At 37.2% G+C, this 19,033-nt stretch overlaps 1 protein-coding gene and 1 long non-coding RNA gene across 2 annotated transcripts in view; one reads left to right on the top strand and one right to left on the bottom strand.

Moving 5' to 3' along the window:
• Positions 1-19,033, bottom strand: part of LOC133526484 (ski oncogene) — a 90,189-nt gene that overhangs the window by 42,487 nt on the left and 28,669 nt on the right. The window lies entirely within an intron of this gene.
• Positions 12,359-13,569, top strand: LOC133526485 (uncharacterized). The gene is made up of 2 exons (XR_009800733.1): positions 12,359-12,671; positions 13,276-13,569. It is a non-coding gene; the product is annotated as an uncharacterized LOC133526485 (long non-coding RNA).

Here is a 19,033-nt window from a genome sequence, read left to right as displayed (position 1 = left end):
CTTGACATGTCAGGAGTTTTGGTCCTTTGTCAGATTTTCCTTAGTGTCTCAGTGAGAAAGAGATAGAAAAATGTTAGAAGCTTTCATAATTTGGTGTTGGTAGAGGATAGGAATGATTAGCTGGACTGAAGAGACGAATGAGGAGATTCTGAGTATGATAGGAGAAAAGCGATGGATTAAATACAATAAGAAATAGGAGACGCAAGATGTTAGGATACGGTATGACAACCCTGACATAAGAGATCCCTGAAAGGGATAAATGCGCCTTTGTGCAAATGATGCGTGTTCTTTCCTGTTTTATGTTTCCTACTACTTTAACTAACTGCTTTGGCTCAGCTATCCAAAAAGAATCTTGGCCTCCGAAACGAGAGAACGCCACCTGTCCCGATCCAGCGCGGTTTCCTGTCATGAATCGGCATTCAGCCGATGCAGGTCCGCCTCCACGACATCACACCAGCGGTACCTGGGGCGCCCGATCGGTCTACTACTTTAACTCTACAATTTTTTCCTAAACATCCTGGAAGGCAGGAACTAAGAGACAAGAGGAGAAGACCTAGAATTACCTATCTCAGCCAAATAAAAAATAATGCGTCGTATGAGCAAATTAAAAAACTGGAATAAGAAAGTATTGATTGTCGATTACTCCACCGACAAGAGCGAAGCTCTTAAGTTATGATGTTTTATTTATTTATTTAGAAAACAAACAGCCAAAGAACTAAGAATAGGCCTAAAACTTCCTACGTTAAGAAAACTATTACATAGAAATGTAAATTACGCAATTATAAATTACCGGTTTAGTTGTGTACTACACGCAAGTAACATAACTATGAAAAATATTACTGGAACCATTTTTTTTATGATGATGTCAGATTTGCGGGGGGACTTGGCGTGTATCAGGGTTTTAGAAACCTCAACTACTTAATCACTAGAAGATAATTAATTTTAAAAATAAAATTTTACTTTACTTTACTTTACTTTACTTTTGGAGTTGTGGAGGGGAAAATGAAGGTTGTGCTGTGTAGATCGTGTCATTCACAAAGACGCGTGCCTTGACTTGTAATATCTTGTTATTAAAGGTTAGATTAGAGATAGGATGACACGAACTATACCTATTAGCTAGATATGATAGAAGTTATTAGGGCTAGTGGCTCACTACTGGATCGTTTTTGGAGAAATAAATAACAAACCTATTCGCGAATGCCTGTTTCACAATCCCTCACTAAAAATCTACGCACAATTAACGAATTCAAGTACTTCCCAAATCAAATGCATAAGAGGTTACCACTGGTAACTTACCAGTTTCATCCTTGGAAGATATCTTCCAAGGATGAAACTGGTAAGTGGTAAGTTAACCTATATAGGTTTACTCGTCCAAGGTTACATCTATCCTTTCGCCATATTTCTGCTATCTTGCGGCCAAAAGGCATAGGGATACATACTTATACCTTTCTCTGTCCCTCTCAGCAGAAAGTGTCCTGAAAAAGGATAGGCGTAATAACCCTCATGCTTACGTCGCACTGCAGATAATAAAATAGCATAGATAATATCTATCAAAACAAGGCAATTAAAATCGGTCATGAGCGCAGTTAATCTACAACAAATAAAGATGGCGCCGTCGCACTTCCTCGATTGGCCATAGATAATAATTTGCGTTTCATAATTTTCATTAACTTAATTTGACAGGATGGATGGCGGCCCTTGTTTCTGTTAAACTTACAACATAACTTGACATTGGCAAAATCATCATAGATTTGATGGAAGCCATATTTTAAAAGAAGAAGAAGTCGCTACCGAAAGATAAAAGTGATAAATGTATATAGTTATTTATCACTTTTATCTATTTTCCAGGGATCGGAAGCCGGTATTTTTTGTATGGGAACGAAAACGGTATTTTTTCGTTCTTCGTTAATTACTTCATTTCTAATAAGGCAATCTAATAATACGAAGTCGTTATCTGAAAACACAACTGAGTCCTACATTTGGAGTATAAAATAAACCGAAATATAAAATATTTCGAAGTTTTTGCAAAAAACCGGTTCCGATCCCTGCTATTTTCAGCGAAGTAATAGCACCGGTAGCGGAGAAGATAAGGAGTGGTAGGTTAGCGTGGTATGGGCATTTAATGAGGAGGGATGAATGCAATATAGGCAAAAAAAATTTAGGAATGAATGTTGATGGACGGAGAGCGGATGGTAGACCCAAAAAACGATGGATGGATTGTGTGAAAGAGGATATGAGAAAGAAAGGAGTGAGTGCTGAGGTGACGAAAGATGGAGGAGAATGGAAGAGAAGAACATGTTGTGCCGACCCCACATAACGTGGGATAAGGGCAGGAGGAAGATCTTTTTTCAGCGAATGAATGTAAAAATATAGTCTGTCAAACTTGTCAGTTAACGATAACCCTTCGCGCCTACATTTTTTTGCCGCTTTTTCTACTGACGGAAATGGCTTAACAGACTATAATATGATATAGATAGAAATGGTTAGAGACTTATAATTTACAAGCTTTTGAATGGACGGTGGTCGTACTGTCGTTTTTATTGCTATGGATAAAATATTCTGACTGGGTTGTATAGTTGCCATCAAATATGTCGGAGATTAAAGAGCGGTCAAGGTGGTCATAAATATCTAAATGTACTTTAACGCCTTAAAATGCCGTATAGTCTGTATCTTTAGGTATTTAAAGAAAGGTAAACAAACAATTTGTACATTTTCGGGTAGTTTTAATATTTATTGGTTAACCAACCAAATAAAAAACCACCTGGATCTGTCACTGAACGACCTGACTTTAAACCTACATTATTTGATCATGTAATGTTTTCATCTACCCTCAGCTGCCTTAAGGAGCCATTTGAGGGTAGATTTTGTTTACCTTTTTTTAAATACCTAAAGATACAGACTATAGGTTCAACGAGCGGAGTTTTTGAAAAATCGTACGTACTGCTTTTTTAGATAATAATAATCGTGATTCGAATACTGATTTTTTGACTCCCGTTCGGTAGAAAAAAATCACGAATGTCTAAAATGCATTTTAAAAAATTGTAACAATTTATGCACAAAAGCTAAAAACTGGTTCTAAAAATGCGCACGAACTCAGCGAATATTTTTTTCTTTTTGTTAAACTTACAACAAATTAAAATTCATAAACACGATACCTATCCGCGGTCCTGAACACGCACATCCATCTCGCTCACTCAGTGAGAGTGAGAGAAGAACACGAGCCTTAACAATTGAGGTGTGTGTTGAACAGTGTTTGACAAACTCAGTTTGGAGTTGGGGTGAATGATTATAATATGTACAAGTAAGCTGCAGAGATAACTGACCCCCTGCAAACAAGTCTATACGCGGGGGGTCAGTTTTCTCTGGTGCTGGTATTTCATTATGTTATGATAATGTTAGCTAGCCTGCAAACTATAAACGCAACAATAGGCAGGGTCAACAGACTTCTTATAAATAGGAAGAATTACAAATTACAACAGTGTATCATAGAAAACGCGTGCATATCGGCATGCACAATGCGAATGCAATCAATATTCCCCGCGCACACGGACACGGCTCCACACTTCAATAGCAACGCTATCTAGCCGCCGGGCGAATATAAATTATACAAAATTATAGTTCACCGCCATCTTGGTCTGAACGCTCGTTGCGTTCCGAAACCTGGTGCGGCGACCCCGTGACCGCCGCACATATCAATGCGTTGACCGCCCACGGTCAACTGATACTTTACCAAGTTTAAAATTGGAACTTTCCAAGCGTCGTGTGCGGCGACAACAACTTTTTAATTTTGTCGCGGTGTTGCCAGTGTCTCAGACGGTTTATTGCTTTCGATTTACACTTTTTAGGTGTTTACGTGAGGTCGGTCTGTATCCGCTTCGTTTTGGCCATGGCTTGTTTGGCTGTCTGGCTAACAAGGCCTACAGCTACTTATTTACACTGGTGGCTCTATGAGCTGTAGACCTCGTGAACCCACGGACTTATAAGATTATCTTTATTATCTTTATATCTCCACGCGTGAACCCCCATTTGCCCGCAATATTAAAAAAAAAAAAAACAAAAATTGAATCGACAAAAAATGAATCATTCGATTCAGACAGCGCACAAAATTTCACGAGAATCGATTGAGAAATGCAATCTGTATAGAACATCCGGACATACGAACATTCGTTCCATTCGGTCAACAAGAATTTCGATGATAGCATTTTAGCTAAAAGATGAAGCTAAATGTGTTAAAATGCCAAATGTCTTACGATAAAGGCGAAACGTAAACACGCACGACAAATAGGTATATTAAAATGTCATTGTCACTTTCGGCGTGGATTAAAAAAAATAAAAAAAATCTAAAGCACTTTTTCAAGTCGGTGCCAAATTCCTATATGACACTTCGGAAATCTAAAGATAATATAAAATAAAGAAAACTAGCTATAATACCCAGACTTATAGTTCAAAGATTTCAATCATCTAAATGAACCTAATATTTTTCCTAAATCAAAATGAAATTCTAACGCTGACTAAAACCGGTGAAATGAATGCCATGGCCTATTTGAGCCATTAAAACTTCAACCATAAAGCATCTCTGATCGCTGAATCGTGAATGTCGCAAACATTCGTGATATATTTTTATTTAACGATATTCCGTTTTCGAGAAACGTAGGTAATAGTAAGACAGCCGTTAGCACAATGGAGGTGAAATAATTCAAATATGGAACGAAAACAGAACCGCCTTCTAATAACTGTTCAACGCCGTTTCTTGTACGACGTAGACATACATACATAATATTAAATATAGCTATACCAATATACTCGTAACATGAATCTAGTATTAAGTATGGATTGGGCATGAGTGGTGGAGAGAACTGACAGAACGGGATAGTCTTATATTAGTAGCAGAGAAAGTGTTATTATTGCTTTCCTTGTCACAGTAAAAAAAAAAATATACCCCACCGTAAATTTTAGTATGGTTTATGGTGGGCAACAAATAACCCGACCAAATTATGTAGGTGGTTTTTGGTATGTTGCCAGGAATGTTATAACGTGTTTTTAATTTTGTCGCATTGCGTATGTACTGTTCCTCACGGGCGCACGCGGTATGGCACATCTATAGGATCTTACCATATATGCAACATAAAAACTATTCATTGGGTGTTGCCATACGTCAGGATTTCCCTTGCAGAGATGTCAGGATTTTAGGTCCTTTGTCAGGATTGCGGGGAACTTGGCGAGTGACAGGGTTTTTAGAAAACTCAAAATCCTCAAATAACCACTAGAAGTCAGCTAAAAAGCATTATTGTGGCGAGTTATGGGGCTAGTGGCTCACGAAAAGTTTGGAAATATGGGATTTATTTTGAGTGAATTGTCCAGGAATGCTATTGATTTTATGGTTATCTCCAGGTTTTTGGATTTTATGGTTATCTCCAGATTCCGCTTTTCACATGGCAACCCTTGTAGCTGAAGTAGCTAGACGGACTTTATGCTCAAAATTATGTACACAATTCCTTGACAACAACTAAATAAATAATAGGAGTCATCATATATACATCAACCTCGCCCCAAACTAAACAAAGCTTGTACTTTATAATAGGCTTGGGGTACTAGGCGACGATATATAGGTACATACTCAGGAACAAATATCTCTGTTCATCACACAAATAAACGCCCTTACCGGGATTCGAAGCCAGGATCATCAGCTTCATAGATAATACATAATGTGCAAATATTTTTGTGTTAAATCGTATATCAGAACGAGTTCTATGCAAAAAATTGCCCGTTTACAAGCCTACATAAAAAAAATCAAATATACCTAGTTAATTCTATTTACCTAACAGTCTAAAACTGCCTAACTATATTTACCTAACAGACTAAAACTAGTATTGAACAAGTCATGTTAATATCTACCCGTGTAGGTACCTATTTCGCAGTAGGCAGTATAGTTGCTATGTTGACATTCAACATTGAATGACTCTTCAAATTAGTTGATATTGACAAAATGACTTATGTCCGCGAAGCACGCAACCTACCGGAAAAAATCAATCGAGGTACACATAACACAAATGTACCTAACACGCAAGAGCAATGAAAATAGGTAATTTGTTGTGGAAAATTTTGGTTGCCATCGCGTTTTAATTAGAGATGCAACGAATATTCGGCCATTATTCGGTATTCGGCCTATTCGGCCACAATTTCACTATTCGGCCGAATACCGAATAGTAGCAGAGTATTCGGCCGAATACATATTTTTTTACACACACGACGAAAACTAACGCACCGCAATGTCCGCAATTCAATACCCACTGCGTACAGAATAAGCGCAATTTCTATCAAAGACTGCCTACAGCGAGAAAATGCATGGAATTACTACATTTTAGGTAAAACTACTAGCCGAATATTCAGCTATTCGGCCGACGGCTCCGCCGAATATTCGGTATTCGGCCAAGCCACTATTCGTTGCATCTCTAGTTTTAATACAATTTGTTGGACGGAGTAAGAGGAACAACCACCAGTTCCTCATATTAATTCTTTTGCCCCGGGTAAAATAACAAGTACAGTCTGAAAATATCGGTACGAAAAATGTGCCAAAAAACGTATACATGCAATTAAGTCGTGTATACATATTTCGGGCACTTTTTTCGTATCGATATTTTCAGACGTGACCGTACCTACTGATGTTTTATCCCACATGACCTTAATTTGTTCTCAAAAGGCAAAAATTTAAATGAAATGGCTAAGTGAAATCACAAAACCTTATTTGTCGATTTTTTCCCGAAAACACTTTTTCCTGTGTTTTCTCGGCCTACTAGACACATATTGAATGTAGATCAACAGTTGACATTTGAAATTTTTATCACTGTTTAGTGGACAACTACAACCTAACATTTGCCGCTCAGTTTCTAAAGATAATCGTGATGTATAAGTAGCATTATAAAGGTTTCATTTATCCCTATTATAACATTTCTATTCTGATTCTAACTCCTTGTTATTATTAATGTTATTGAATAGAGAAACGCAGACTGTCTATGTTTTGTTTATTAAATATGTTGATCGCTAGCTACTGTTACTAGGAACAACATTCTATTCTAGTTATTATCTACTTTATCGTGAAAGCTAGAAACCATAGAGTATAAGTAGGTAGCAAGAAGTCGTGTTGATCTTGTAGCTTCGTGTTTCATCGTGCTTAGAGCTACCATCTCGAATTTCGCCAAACCGGATATAGATTAAAAAAAACCCGGACATTAATATTAAAAAAAATATTTTTAAAAAACAAGACCTTTAATTTTACATGTAGTTTTAATGTGCTTCCTTACATGAAAAGTGTCCGGGTTTTCCCCAGACACTTCTTGACACCTCCCCGGACGGCCCCCGGACTGCCCCCGAACGGCCCCCGGACGGCCTCCAAACTAGGACAAATCCGGGAAAACCCGGACGGATGGCAACCCTAATCGTGCTTATGCTTAAGACAGATTCCTACTATTTTACTATTGAATACGCAAGTACAGATACTACATGGATCACAAACAATTTCATAAAATCCACTGATTCTCGCCGATATAAAGTGTAACATACTAATATAACAAAATAAAAAGCAATACGTACTTTTGTACTGGCCGCTTTCGAAGCTAAAAAACAAAACGCAGACCAAAGAGTATCGTTCCAATTTCAAGTTTCCGAACGGCGTCTAGCTAGCGGACCTTCGCTTCGCGCGGCGGGAGACGGCACCAAGGTCAAATTTACAACTCGCGCCATCATTGATTTCACTGCGTGAGCGTGACGCAATGGCTCGGACTCTGAACATGCATTATACAAGTTTTTGCCCTATTATTATACCGCATCGCTTAAGATTTCTCTCGGCACAGGTCACAATGGTTTGACGTGTGATGGAGTTTATTTTTTACCTCTAGGACGCAAATACTTGTAGGTAGTAATGATATATTTATCTCATTATTTTAACGTTTTCTTTAAAAACCATTCTATCATCTAAATTTCACGTCGTCGTCGTTCGTTTCCTAAACAGTGCAAAGTAAGTTTGACTAATTCCAATCTTATCCTAGATGTTTTATGTTACCTATCTGTATATCTCATCATCAATCACATATTCCTTTACATATCATCTTCACTCATCGCACCTGATATGTAGTATTTCCGGACCTAATTTGAAGTAAGTCATGTCAACATTTCATTACAAGTTTGAGAAAAAAACATTTTCTAAAAGTGTACATACTTCTATCTTTAAGTAAGTATGTTTCTATATCTCCTTATTTTATATATAAACTCTGCGGACTCTACCTGAACTGAAACCTTCTTAATATCAAACATTTTCTTAAAAAAAATCTCGCAAAACCAATCATAAAACGTCGAATGCGCCGCCTTCCATCATTCGATCATGCAATCTATTTCATGAAATTGACAGTTCAACGAGGTTTTTCCCTCGCAATTTGCCTCAAGGAATCTCAAAGGCGCGCAACGCTGCCGCAATCTTTATCGCCATGTGTTACATCCAACATCAAAATTACCTCAATTTTTTTTTTTAATCTTTATTAGAGAGCTTTATCGCTTAGCGATTATGTCGCTCCAAAATTACCTCAATAAAACATTTCACAACCGCTAAACACCTCACCTGCAACAAAAGAAAATAAAAATAAGTGTCTTGTTTTACTGCACAGTTCGACTCAGTCCGAGTAGGTTTAACGGTAGAACAGTAATTTGGCGAGCGATAAAACGTCTCGAAATCAAAACAAAATGCGTTAACGTTGCCAAACTTGTAAAACCCATCTCAATCAAATCTCGCTCAGATTTGTAGTCAATTAGTAAACAAATTAGCTAAATTAAACGCTTTAAAAACGTTGCCAACTCGTCGAATTACGCGGTCGAGAACTGTCAAAAGACTTGCGAAATTGCGGCTTATTTTTGAAGAACGCGCAAATAGCCGCGCGGTGAGGAAATAACGGGTTCGGCCTCACACGCCGCGGCCGGCGCCACTGGTACCGTACACTTCAAGTGTAAATTGATTGTATTTCAATTCAACCTCGAATCCATGTCCATCAAGACAGTCACCACCAACACTCGCACAGTCACCATGGTTTTGTAATTCGATTTGGAGGCGTATGAAATATTCAAAAGATTCATCAGTTTTTGAAACATGCATTTGTGATTGTAATCCTTTTGAAACTGTTAAAAATTCAGCTCCTTAAGTTCAAACTCAGAAAGCACAATGTGTTAACTCGCATCGCAGCGAAAATGCGTACAAAAGGAAATCACTAAACGGAAGCCACTTTTCACGGACTTCCACGCTAGAATCCATTCAGAGCATCATAAGGCGCATATTCTTTACAACTTTTCTTTATCCGAGACCCTTAACGCCAAAGTCATTGAGGAGTTGATAAAAAACTTCCCCCGGAACATCAAACATGAAGCTAGTGCGAAAATGACGGAACTATTTCTTGGTGAGAGTGACTATCCCTTGCGCGTTAGGTATATGCTAGCTCTGTAAAACTTACTAACTAAGGGAGTATTATATGACGTCCAACTGGTTTGTATCCAGGGTGTGAGCGAGGTGCGTTGTAATTAAAAATGCAGCGGATTAGTGTCAAGAGCTCTCGTGCGAGGGGAGGCACGCACTTCAAAATAATGAGGATTGGATAATGGGGGAAGGTGTATAATGCGTATGTGCTTTGACGTCAGCCCTGGAGAGCCCAGAACAGTTCGCAGGGCAAAATTATTGCGTTGGGAGAATATGTAATTCCAGCTATCCGGGACACAAGGTATATCAACCTTTGTCACACCCTCTTATGCAATATAGATTATATATAAAATAAAACTTAGATTCAAAATAAAGATAAGGTCAAAACTGTGAACATACCTACATGTTGTTTTAGACACATTGCGAATAATAATTCCGATACACTTACATAATTGATTAATATCCATTGGTCTTGTAAACATAAGTATTTTTTTCGGAGAAACTATCGGCGTTTGTTACTTTCGTGACTTGTCAGTAATCAAATTACTGACAAGGTTAAACAGGGTTTTCCCAAGCCTGAAAACATGTTTACTATGACAATCAAACCCAGGAAAATGATTTCAACGCAGATAACCCCAGCATAGAAACAGGGAATCAACATTTTATACATCACAAAAACATGGCAGAAACCACGCATCTTAAATCAGCAGGGGAGCCTTTTACTACAATATTATAAGCTAAAGAACAGAACGCTTAGTTTCCACCGCTTGCTCGCTGAAGTAATTTTAAAGTTGACGGATAAGAAGTAGTCGATGTAAATCGAATTTATGAAGTAGTAGTGCTTCAAGACGTCAGAGTGAGACGCGTGGTAGAGGCTGGAATTAGACGGTTCGGTAGACGAGGCAAACATTACCTGTTTGTGATTTAACGCCCTTTAGACGCACACGTGAGTTCATTTACCTATCTTCAAAGAAGGATACGTTCAATTTATTGTGCGTTTAAATTAAATAACCTGTTCGGATTAATTAAAAAACGGCGAAGAGAATATAAAGATAATCTAAGCTTGTTAAATTAATTTTCATCGTATTCTCATCGTCTTCATCGTATCGTGTCTTAATCTGAATTATGTCCGCCTTCAATTGACCTTCCGAAAATAAATTCTTTTGCAAGCCGATTTGATTAACAGCATAACAGATTATGTTATCTCTACATATGTCCGTCAGACATGGCACATTTAGTCGCCGATCATTTCCATATATTAGAAATATTATTTCCTTTACCCACTAATTACCAATTGTTTTGTTTCTTCTACTGCCACGCAATCTCTTTGCTGTATTTGTTGGCCAAAGTAGCAAATATATAGAAAAAAAATGTTTCTGGGCACCACCGCTAGTCCGCCATTATTTATTTTGATCGAAAGACATCATAGCCACCAAACTTTTAAAGCAGATCGTAAAATATAATGCAAGTTCGTTCACTTCAGCTCATGACCAACAATATAAGCTTGTCATTTATACCAGTATTCGTAAAAAAGGTCGCTGGCAAGTTCACAGAGGACAAATTCATCGTTTTAATTCTTGCAGTGCAACGCCCTAATGCAATTTGAGCCGTGTAAACCATTTTAAAACTCAAATACAATGACAAATTATTGGGTATACTTTTCTGAAAACATGATAAATATAGAAATTACATTAGCGTTGTAGATTTCTTCAATATACCTACGAAGAACATAAAACAAAACGTTTAAGATAAAGGTAATTTAAAATTATAAGGATAATTGGTAATAAGCAGTTGCTAGGAAACCAGAAACCACATACTTATAAAATGTAGAATATAATTTTAATTCTTTGTGGACGGATAAATATTATGGTGCCGCATTATTACAGATGACTCAGTGAGTGGTTAGTAGGTAATTGATAAATAAGAACTCTGCAGTTTTCCAGGAATAAAGTAGGTATATGTATAATCATTAATAATATTTATTAATTCTCGGTGTCCGTAGTGCCACACAGCGGGTGAGCGGATCAACAATAGTACATTACGACACAAGTGCGAAAAATAGGAAATTCGAAACGAGTGGCGATAAATTAAAACACGACCGAAGGGAGTGTTTTAAATCGACACGAGTTGCGAATTACCTATTCGCACATGTATCGTACAATGTTGTACAGTACATATGTCCCTTTAAATGTTCGACACAGTACCGTAATATGCTAATTTTCGCACTAGTGCGGTAAAGTAGCACCATATGTATTGTAAAATAATAGTAATGAGCACCGCTAACTGGCGCGGACGCGTGCGACGGATTTTACCTACAATGGTACCCGCGTGCGGGCGCCCTTATATTTATCTCGCATGGCAATCTTTACATATTCCCGTCCCGTCTTACTAACAGCAGGTGAAAATCATGCTCGTAACCCACTGCTTTTGCTGAAATCTAGCAGTAAAGTTATGGAAATTCAAAATTTAACGTTTGCGCCTGAAGCACTGAATTTTACGGCCTACATCGTGCGCAAATTTTACAGATCACTCAGGCTCGAGCACAAAATGGGTCGTTAAATTTAAAACGCGAATTCCAAATTCAAATTTGGTGACGAGAATTGCGAAAAAGAAAGTTGATGTAGATGATTTTGGAGCTGATTTAAAGTCATAGTTAAGATTAAAGTAGGTATGTATACAGTAAAAGAAGTATGGGCAGTGAACAAATGAGAGTTTCTGTTCTGATTTGACATGATAGGTTATTCGTAACCTTCAAGTAACTGTCAGATATCATATAAACGCATTTAGATAGGTAAATGGGAGAACTCTTTATTAGTATGAAATCTATTTGGAACCTATCAATAACGAAACAAAATAACTATGTATATTCATTTGATACTAGCTTTTTACAAGATAGTATTGGACTATAAATCGTACTGCAAGATTTCGTATTTGCCATTTATAATATTTTTGGTTCACAACAACAAAAATTGCTCTTCTATATAACAATTGCTATGTTATATTTATATATTATAATGAAGCAGCTGAGCAATCACAATTTATCCAGCCAAATTTACGACCTAATAAATTATCCGTCAAATCGGCAATTTCTGAAGATCGTCATAAAACTCGCAACAAAATCATTTTCAGTTGAACGCCCTTCGCGCCCTGTGACATTTACCATCTCGTTGAGTCTAAGGCTTAACCAGTGTCCAGTGTATCTCACCGATCGAGACAGGTATACTTGGGTTTGATACCTCGATAATTTATAGTGTACTACTCGTATTTTATGTGGTTCCTGTCCTAAAATCCCGAAACCAAACACTAATCCAAAACTAAAAAAGGAATATTTTATTCATTATAAAAACACAATATAAATTAAAACTAAAATATTACTAAATTAAATCTAAAATAAAACTAAAATAAATCTAAAAATGGCCCCTGCCGCATAGTACCGAAGACGCTGGCAGCATTTCCTCGCTGGATCGTTAGACTGATGCGTTGAGCGAGGAAGCTGCCAGCTCTTTGATCTCCTGTGGCATCTCCGAGTCTCTTAGACAGATCTTTGAAGAGACTCAGAGCGCCAGGGCCCCACGGACCAAGGGTCTCGACACCGAATGGAATAAAATTGTACTCGGTGCCGATACCCCTGTATTTTCCAAACCAAAAACAGATTCCTGCAGCTCCTTAAATTTGCTTGGACAGGATGAACAATTTGACCATAAATAAGAACGAATACTTATTTACAAAAAGAATAGTGGTTGATACAGTTGGAACATCATATGCTTTTATGTATATTTTACTTGAGAAGCAAACAAATATTACTATTATTTTCTTTACAGACTTCGAGGTCAAGATATATTGGGTGAGCTAAAACTTCGACTCGGCCGTCGTGACGGGAACTCGGCCCCAAGAGGATCCCTGGGCCCTGGGTCGTCGCCCGACCAGCTGACTCCCCTCAGGGCAAGGACCCTTGTAAGTACTTTTGCGTAAGGTGTAAATGGCGATATAAGGAAGTGTGTAGCTTGACAATCTTGACTTAATCCGTGTTACCAGGTGTTATGAGCAGAAATTCTAATTGAGATTTGAACTTGGAATTAGAGAAAGTTCGAAATTCAAGTATATTCTATTATTGAGGATGGCTAAAGTTTAACTTCTTATCCATAAAAGTTTGATGTCGTTTAAGTTAAGAAGTATTTTTGACATGATGATATATAATGGGATATAATGACTTTGTCATTGAGAGTTATCTTGGTCTGACGACAACAATATTTGTGTAAAAAAATACTTTCTGTTAACACAAATTCCAAGATGACGGATTGTTTTATTCGCTTGTTAGATTTGACAGACGTTTAAGAATAAATTGGGGTTTTTTTGGCTGCCATTGAGGTTATCAGAGAAGAGATACTTTATCGTTATCATTTTGTCGATTATCAAAAGGAGGGGTTTAACATTATGCATTTTTATGATAGGCATATTTATTTCAAGTTAGTTAAGATGTATCTTATTGATAGAGTTATAGTCGTTATAGAAGAACGGCATAGATTGGAAAATTTGAATATACTGACGTTCTTATGGGATTCTAGTTGGATAATCTAAAATTTTCGTTACAATAAATAATAATAATCTCAATATATATTTGGACGTAAAAAGTCGATAGTCAAGTCACGTCACGGTCACGGAACACCTTGCCGACCTAATAATCCGAGTATAATCGACATTTAAATTAGTCAATCTAATAAGAATTTGCGTATGATACAACATGAGTACAGAATATCATTAAGAGGCAAAGACTGGTCTTATGTTTTGGAAAACAACGTATGAAGGTACATCCCAATATCTACTTGTGGTCTCTGCTTAGTGAAAGTCGAACACAGCTAACCATACACGGACCCTAGCAACATAGTTGTAGTAAGTATAACTAGACATTATTAAAGCAAACTTGTGTATCTAACATAGCAACGTGGTCGTTAAACGCAGTTTCCATAGTAGCTCACACTCGAATCAGTAAACAATAGCGCAAAAACTTATCTCCACAAGGTCATTATCACAGAATCAAAACGCGAAAAAACAATTTTAAAGTGTAAAGAGAAAAGACCTTTCCCGCAACTTGTTTGTTTGATACCGGTTCTCGTCTCGTTCTAGCGTGGCGAGTGGGAGCAGGACGGAGCGACAAGGTCAGCCGCTCACGGCAGACGGGGAGGGGCGCGGGGGGCAGCGCCGGCGCACCAGACAGCGCAACGACATGGCGGACGGGTGACGTCACATCAGGTCATGAGCGTTGCATGTAACCTCTCATGCGTACCGCACGCACCATATACTGGTATAAAAATGTAATTACCATTAGGAATGTGACGGTGAAAGACGGCATTTTTTCCTGATTGCCTGATTGATGATAATAATAGCAAATGTATTAGATCGCAGAAATCGATCAATTACAATGTTAATCAATTTTATTAACTTCCCGATTTTACATTGATATCGTCTAGAGCAGTGGTGAGCAAGCTTATTTCATGGCGGGCCAGAATGTTTAAGACATTTCAGAGGAGGGTCAGAATTGCAGCAAAAATGCATTTTTATTGTTTCGCGGGTCATACACAAATTATTTCGAAGGACCTGCGGCGGGCCGGAGCTGATCCGCGGGCCGTAGGTACTTTGCCCACCACTGGTCTAGAGAATAACAAAATAACTTGCGTTGAATGACAAGCAGTGATTATTTTTGGTTTACACGCGCGTGGAGTGCTAATTGTTGCAAGTTGGCCTCCAGAATATGCAGATATAAAAGATATATCGGATAAATTTACAATTCTTTACGCAATCGTTTTTGGCCACTATGCGTTGAAGAGAATTTAACTAAATCATATCCATATATGAGGTCCTCTTTGCAAAATTGATTAGGTATAAGTATGATCAAATTACAATACAAAAATCGACTATTATGAACACCCAACACATATCATCTATAAAATCCAAATGTAACCACAGTTTAACATATAAACAAACAACTCTACAATACTCTACCTTCTATCTCTACATAAATAATATAATCTAAATAGCAATCTCTGTGGAGACCGCTGCAAAAACCTCTTAAATAACCATATACGTCTGTCAACAGTGTCAACCCTCGTATTGTAGATTATTCTGGTCAGAAACCTAACCTTCGTAGAGGTGAATGACCCCTGGGGACATAACAAAGAAAAACAAAACTTAGATCGTGAATATTTGAATGTAAAATGTTTATCAACATTTGTTTTTTACAGTGTTCAGGAAACAAGTAGGTTTTGCTTGAAGCTTACATAAAATATGATGCTTACATAATTTATTGCTGTCCGTTGTTATATTTACATTGGCGTCGTTTCTAAAGAAAGATAAAAAACATAACCAAATATTTAAAAAATAAACTTTACCACAAAAATACTGAACTTCTTCACGAAAGAGGTTTTGCTATTAGACCCCACGCTGGCCTAAACTCTCTCTCTCTCTCTCTCTCTCTCTCTCTCTAATGTATCAATATACACTGAATAATTTAACAGCTAAAAGCGATTGACAAATATTGGAGACAGGAGAGTATGCACGGGCGATATTGTCATCCATGGACATATACATCATCACCAGAGCTACTTAGAGAAGCTCCACAAAAACATCTTTTGAGCGTCGGGTCGTCTACTCAGCGCCATAGAAAACATTGCACCAAGCAGTTGACTAGACGCCGACTCTAATGAGGTGTCTCTTGGGTTGTCTTCTCGACCATTGCCGTATACAGACCTGAATACTCGCTTCTTAAGTAAGATGCTGTTGAACAAGCAATTTGATGAAAAAATGTGGACATAATGACTCTGAGTTAAACGGATATGATGGTAGTTGTCAACGTGACAGTGCGATATAGACAGTGGCTGTTTCTTATTTTATCACATTGATAATACGCAAAATCGAAACAAAAGCCTTGATAGATTATATATACGAAAAAAAAACGACGCCTGTACGAGTCATGCATGACCATCAAAATAAACTGTCAGTTTTTTGCAAACATATATGACGACAAAGGAAAATCCATTTAAGCTCTCAGAAGGATTTTTACACTTTTGACAGTTTAAACTGATAGCTGACATAGCTAAAACATTTTGATTTTTATAGCAAACCGTACTTAAAAAATACCTACCAACATTTACATACCTACCAGATTCGATTTTAACAGTTTTACAGGAGAAAGTCGGTATTTATTTATAAACTCCATGAATATATATATTTAGAGCTTCATGCTGAAGTCTGTTGAAATAATTCTACGACACCTTTTAAATATTATTTTTACAATGAATAAAACATTATATTTGTAAGCAATTCTTTTTCGTCGTTACTCTTTCCTAACAATATTATATTGATTTTCTTGCGTTGACGTCAGTTGCCGACATGCTGACGCGTGTTTACGTTTTGTAAAATGTTATGATTTGTTTATCTTGGTGTGAGACTTATTTTGATCTTTGACTAGTCTCTACATAAATTCTAGAATTGAAACGTGAATAGTATTTATACCTCTATCAAAAGTAAATTTACCTATATCGGTATTTTTTTAATTAATTTTAACTTTGTTATAAATAGCAATTAGGTTAATTTCTCTCTTGTTAACATATTCAAAGCAAAGGCTATAACGCCGAATATTCGGGATGAACTGAACCTTTATCTTCAAAGGAGATACTCCTTCCCTTTCTATTAACCCGTGTGGCAATAGTAGATTGTTGACCAAGGTATGAAACTACTTCACTTCTGCCAAGGTAGTAGTTTACACAGAAAATATTTCAACTCACTAGCCTGGTCCTTCGAGCCGGATAACATTAGAATCGCGATTTCTTTTGGCTTCCTAATGAAACAAATTGGATTATCAATTTATGACCTAATGCGTTGACGCGTAAATATATAGAAACGAATATGATATCCTTACGCAACCACGGTTGACAACGGTCTAATAATAACGTTGGCGAGGTGACAAGCTGCCGCCGCAAATACACCGGGCAAGTGGGCAGAATGACCAATACAGAATACTTGGTAAATAGCGAGCGTAGGATACCTGAATGTTTGTTTGTTTATAATTGTTTATAAGGATTTCTATCAGTGTTATCTATTTATTTCGAGTCTTCATCGAAACATATTTCGATGAAGACTCGAAATAAATAGATAACAGTGATAGAAATCCTAGTACAGACATTCGAAAAAAAGATTTGAAATTACTTCCCTGAAACGTGTTTTAGAAGTTATTTAGAAGGCAGAATTAACCAAAAAAGTATCATAACAAATACTTAGTAAATAAAGAGCGTCAGGCTACCTGAATGTTTGTTTGTTTATAAGCGGAAACTATGTTTCGATAAAGACTCAAAATACATAGATAACACTGATAGAAATCCTGGTAAAGACATTCGAAAAAATAATTTGAAAATACTTCTCTGAAACGTGTTTTAGAAGTTACTAAAAAGGCTGAATTACCAAAAAAGTATCAAAACAAATAGTAAATAAAGAGCATAGGCTACCTGAATGTTTGTTTGTTTATAAGCGGAAACTATGTTTCGATGAAGACTCGAAGTAAATAAATAACACTGATAGAAATCCTGGTAAAGTCATTCGAAAAAAAGGTTCGAAAATACTCCTATGAAACATGTTTTAGAAGTTATCTAGAAGGCTGAATGAACCATTATAATGACCAATACTTAGTGAATAGAGAGCGTAGGTAACCTAAATTTTTGTTTAATTATAAGCAGAACTAAACGTTTCGCTGCAGACACGAAATAAAAAGAAGACGCTGATGGAAATTCTGTTAAAAAAGTAAAAACAAATTAAATGATATTTGTACAGTTGGTTTTGAGAGAATTGTCTAAATCTTCGAGCTAGAACGGTCTTTGGCGTTACACGTGGAGTGGTAAACAGATCGTCATGTATTTGAACTTAGCTCAACTCGTGTATTTTTTAAATGTTGCCAATGGATCTACTTCTGTTTATTTCATCTTTCGGTTACCGACTTCCCCAGGACTTCACACATCATAAAGATTAGAAATATTGTCCCAAATCCCTCCTGTACATGAGCGAGTCGAATAGCGGGACCTGTGGGATGCACAAAAGCTGACGAAAATGACGAAACTCGAACTAAACCTTGTTATATTCCAGATACCTACTAAAATTACAGTTCGATTGTCCAAATTTTTGTCCAACTATTAGACTGCGTTTCCACCAAAGATGTGCGAGGTTTCTTTTTATTGGTTCTTGACAAACTCATCTCGCAGTCTTCAGAACAAAATTGGTACAAAATGCAATTAAATTGGCAAATCGAACTATCATTTTAGCATCTTTGATACAGAGATACAGCTTAAATCAAACGAAATAGACCTAAAAGTTGTTAAAACTATGACCTAGCCATAATAGGTCGTGTAGCGTTAGTGTTCGGGAGTGCGGGGTAAAAACCTCCACTCGCCAGCTGACCTAAATACCGATTCATCTCGCCGCCATTTCGCGAACTTATAACACGGGAATGTATGTTACACTGTGGTCGACTGCGGACTTATGCAAGTGTTTTTATGTGGTGCAAAGACGGAGGTAGATATCCTAAATCGTAATGGT

This window comes from Cydia pomonella, chromosome 16 (assembly GCF_033807575.1).
Source record: "Cydia pomonella isolate Wapato2018A chromosome 16, ilCydPomo1, whole genome shotgun sequence".
Taxonomy (NCBI): domain Eukaryota; kingdom Metazoa; phylum Arthropoda; class Insecta; order Lepidoptera; family Tortricidae; genus Cydia; species Cydia pomonella.
The sequence above is the reverse complement of the archived record's forward strand: the minus strand, read 5'-3'. Positions and strand labels throughout refer to the sequence as shown.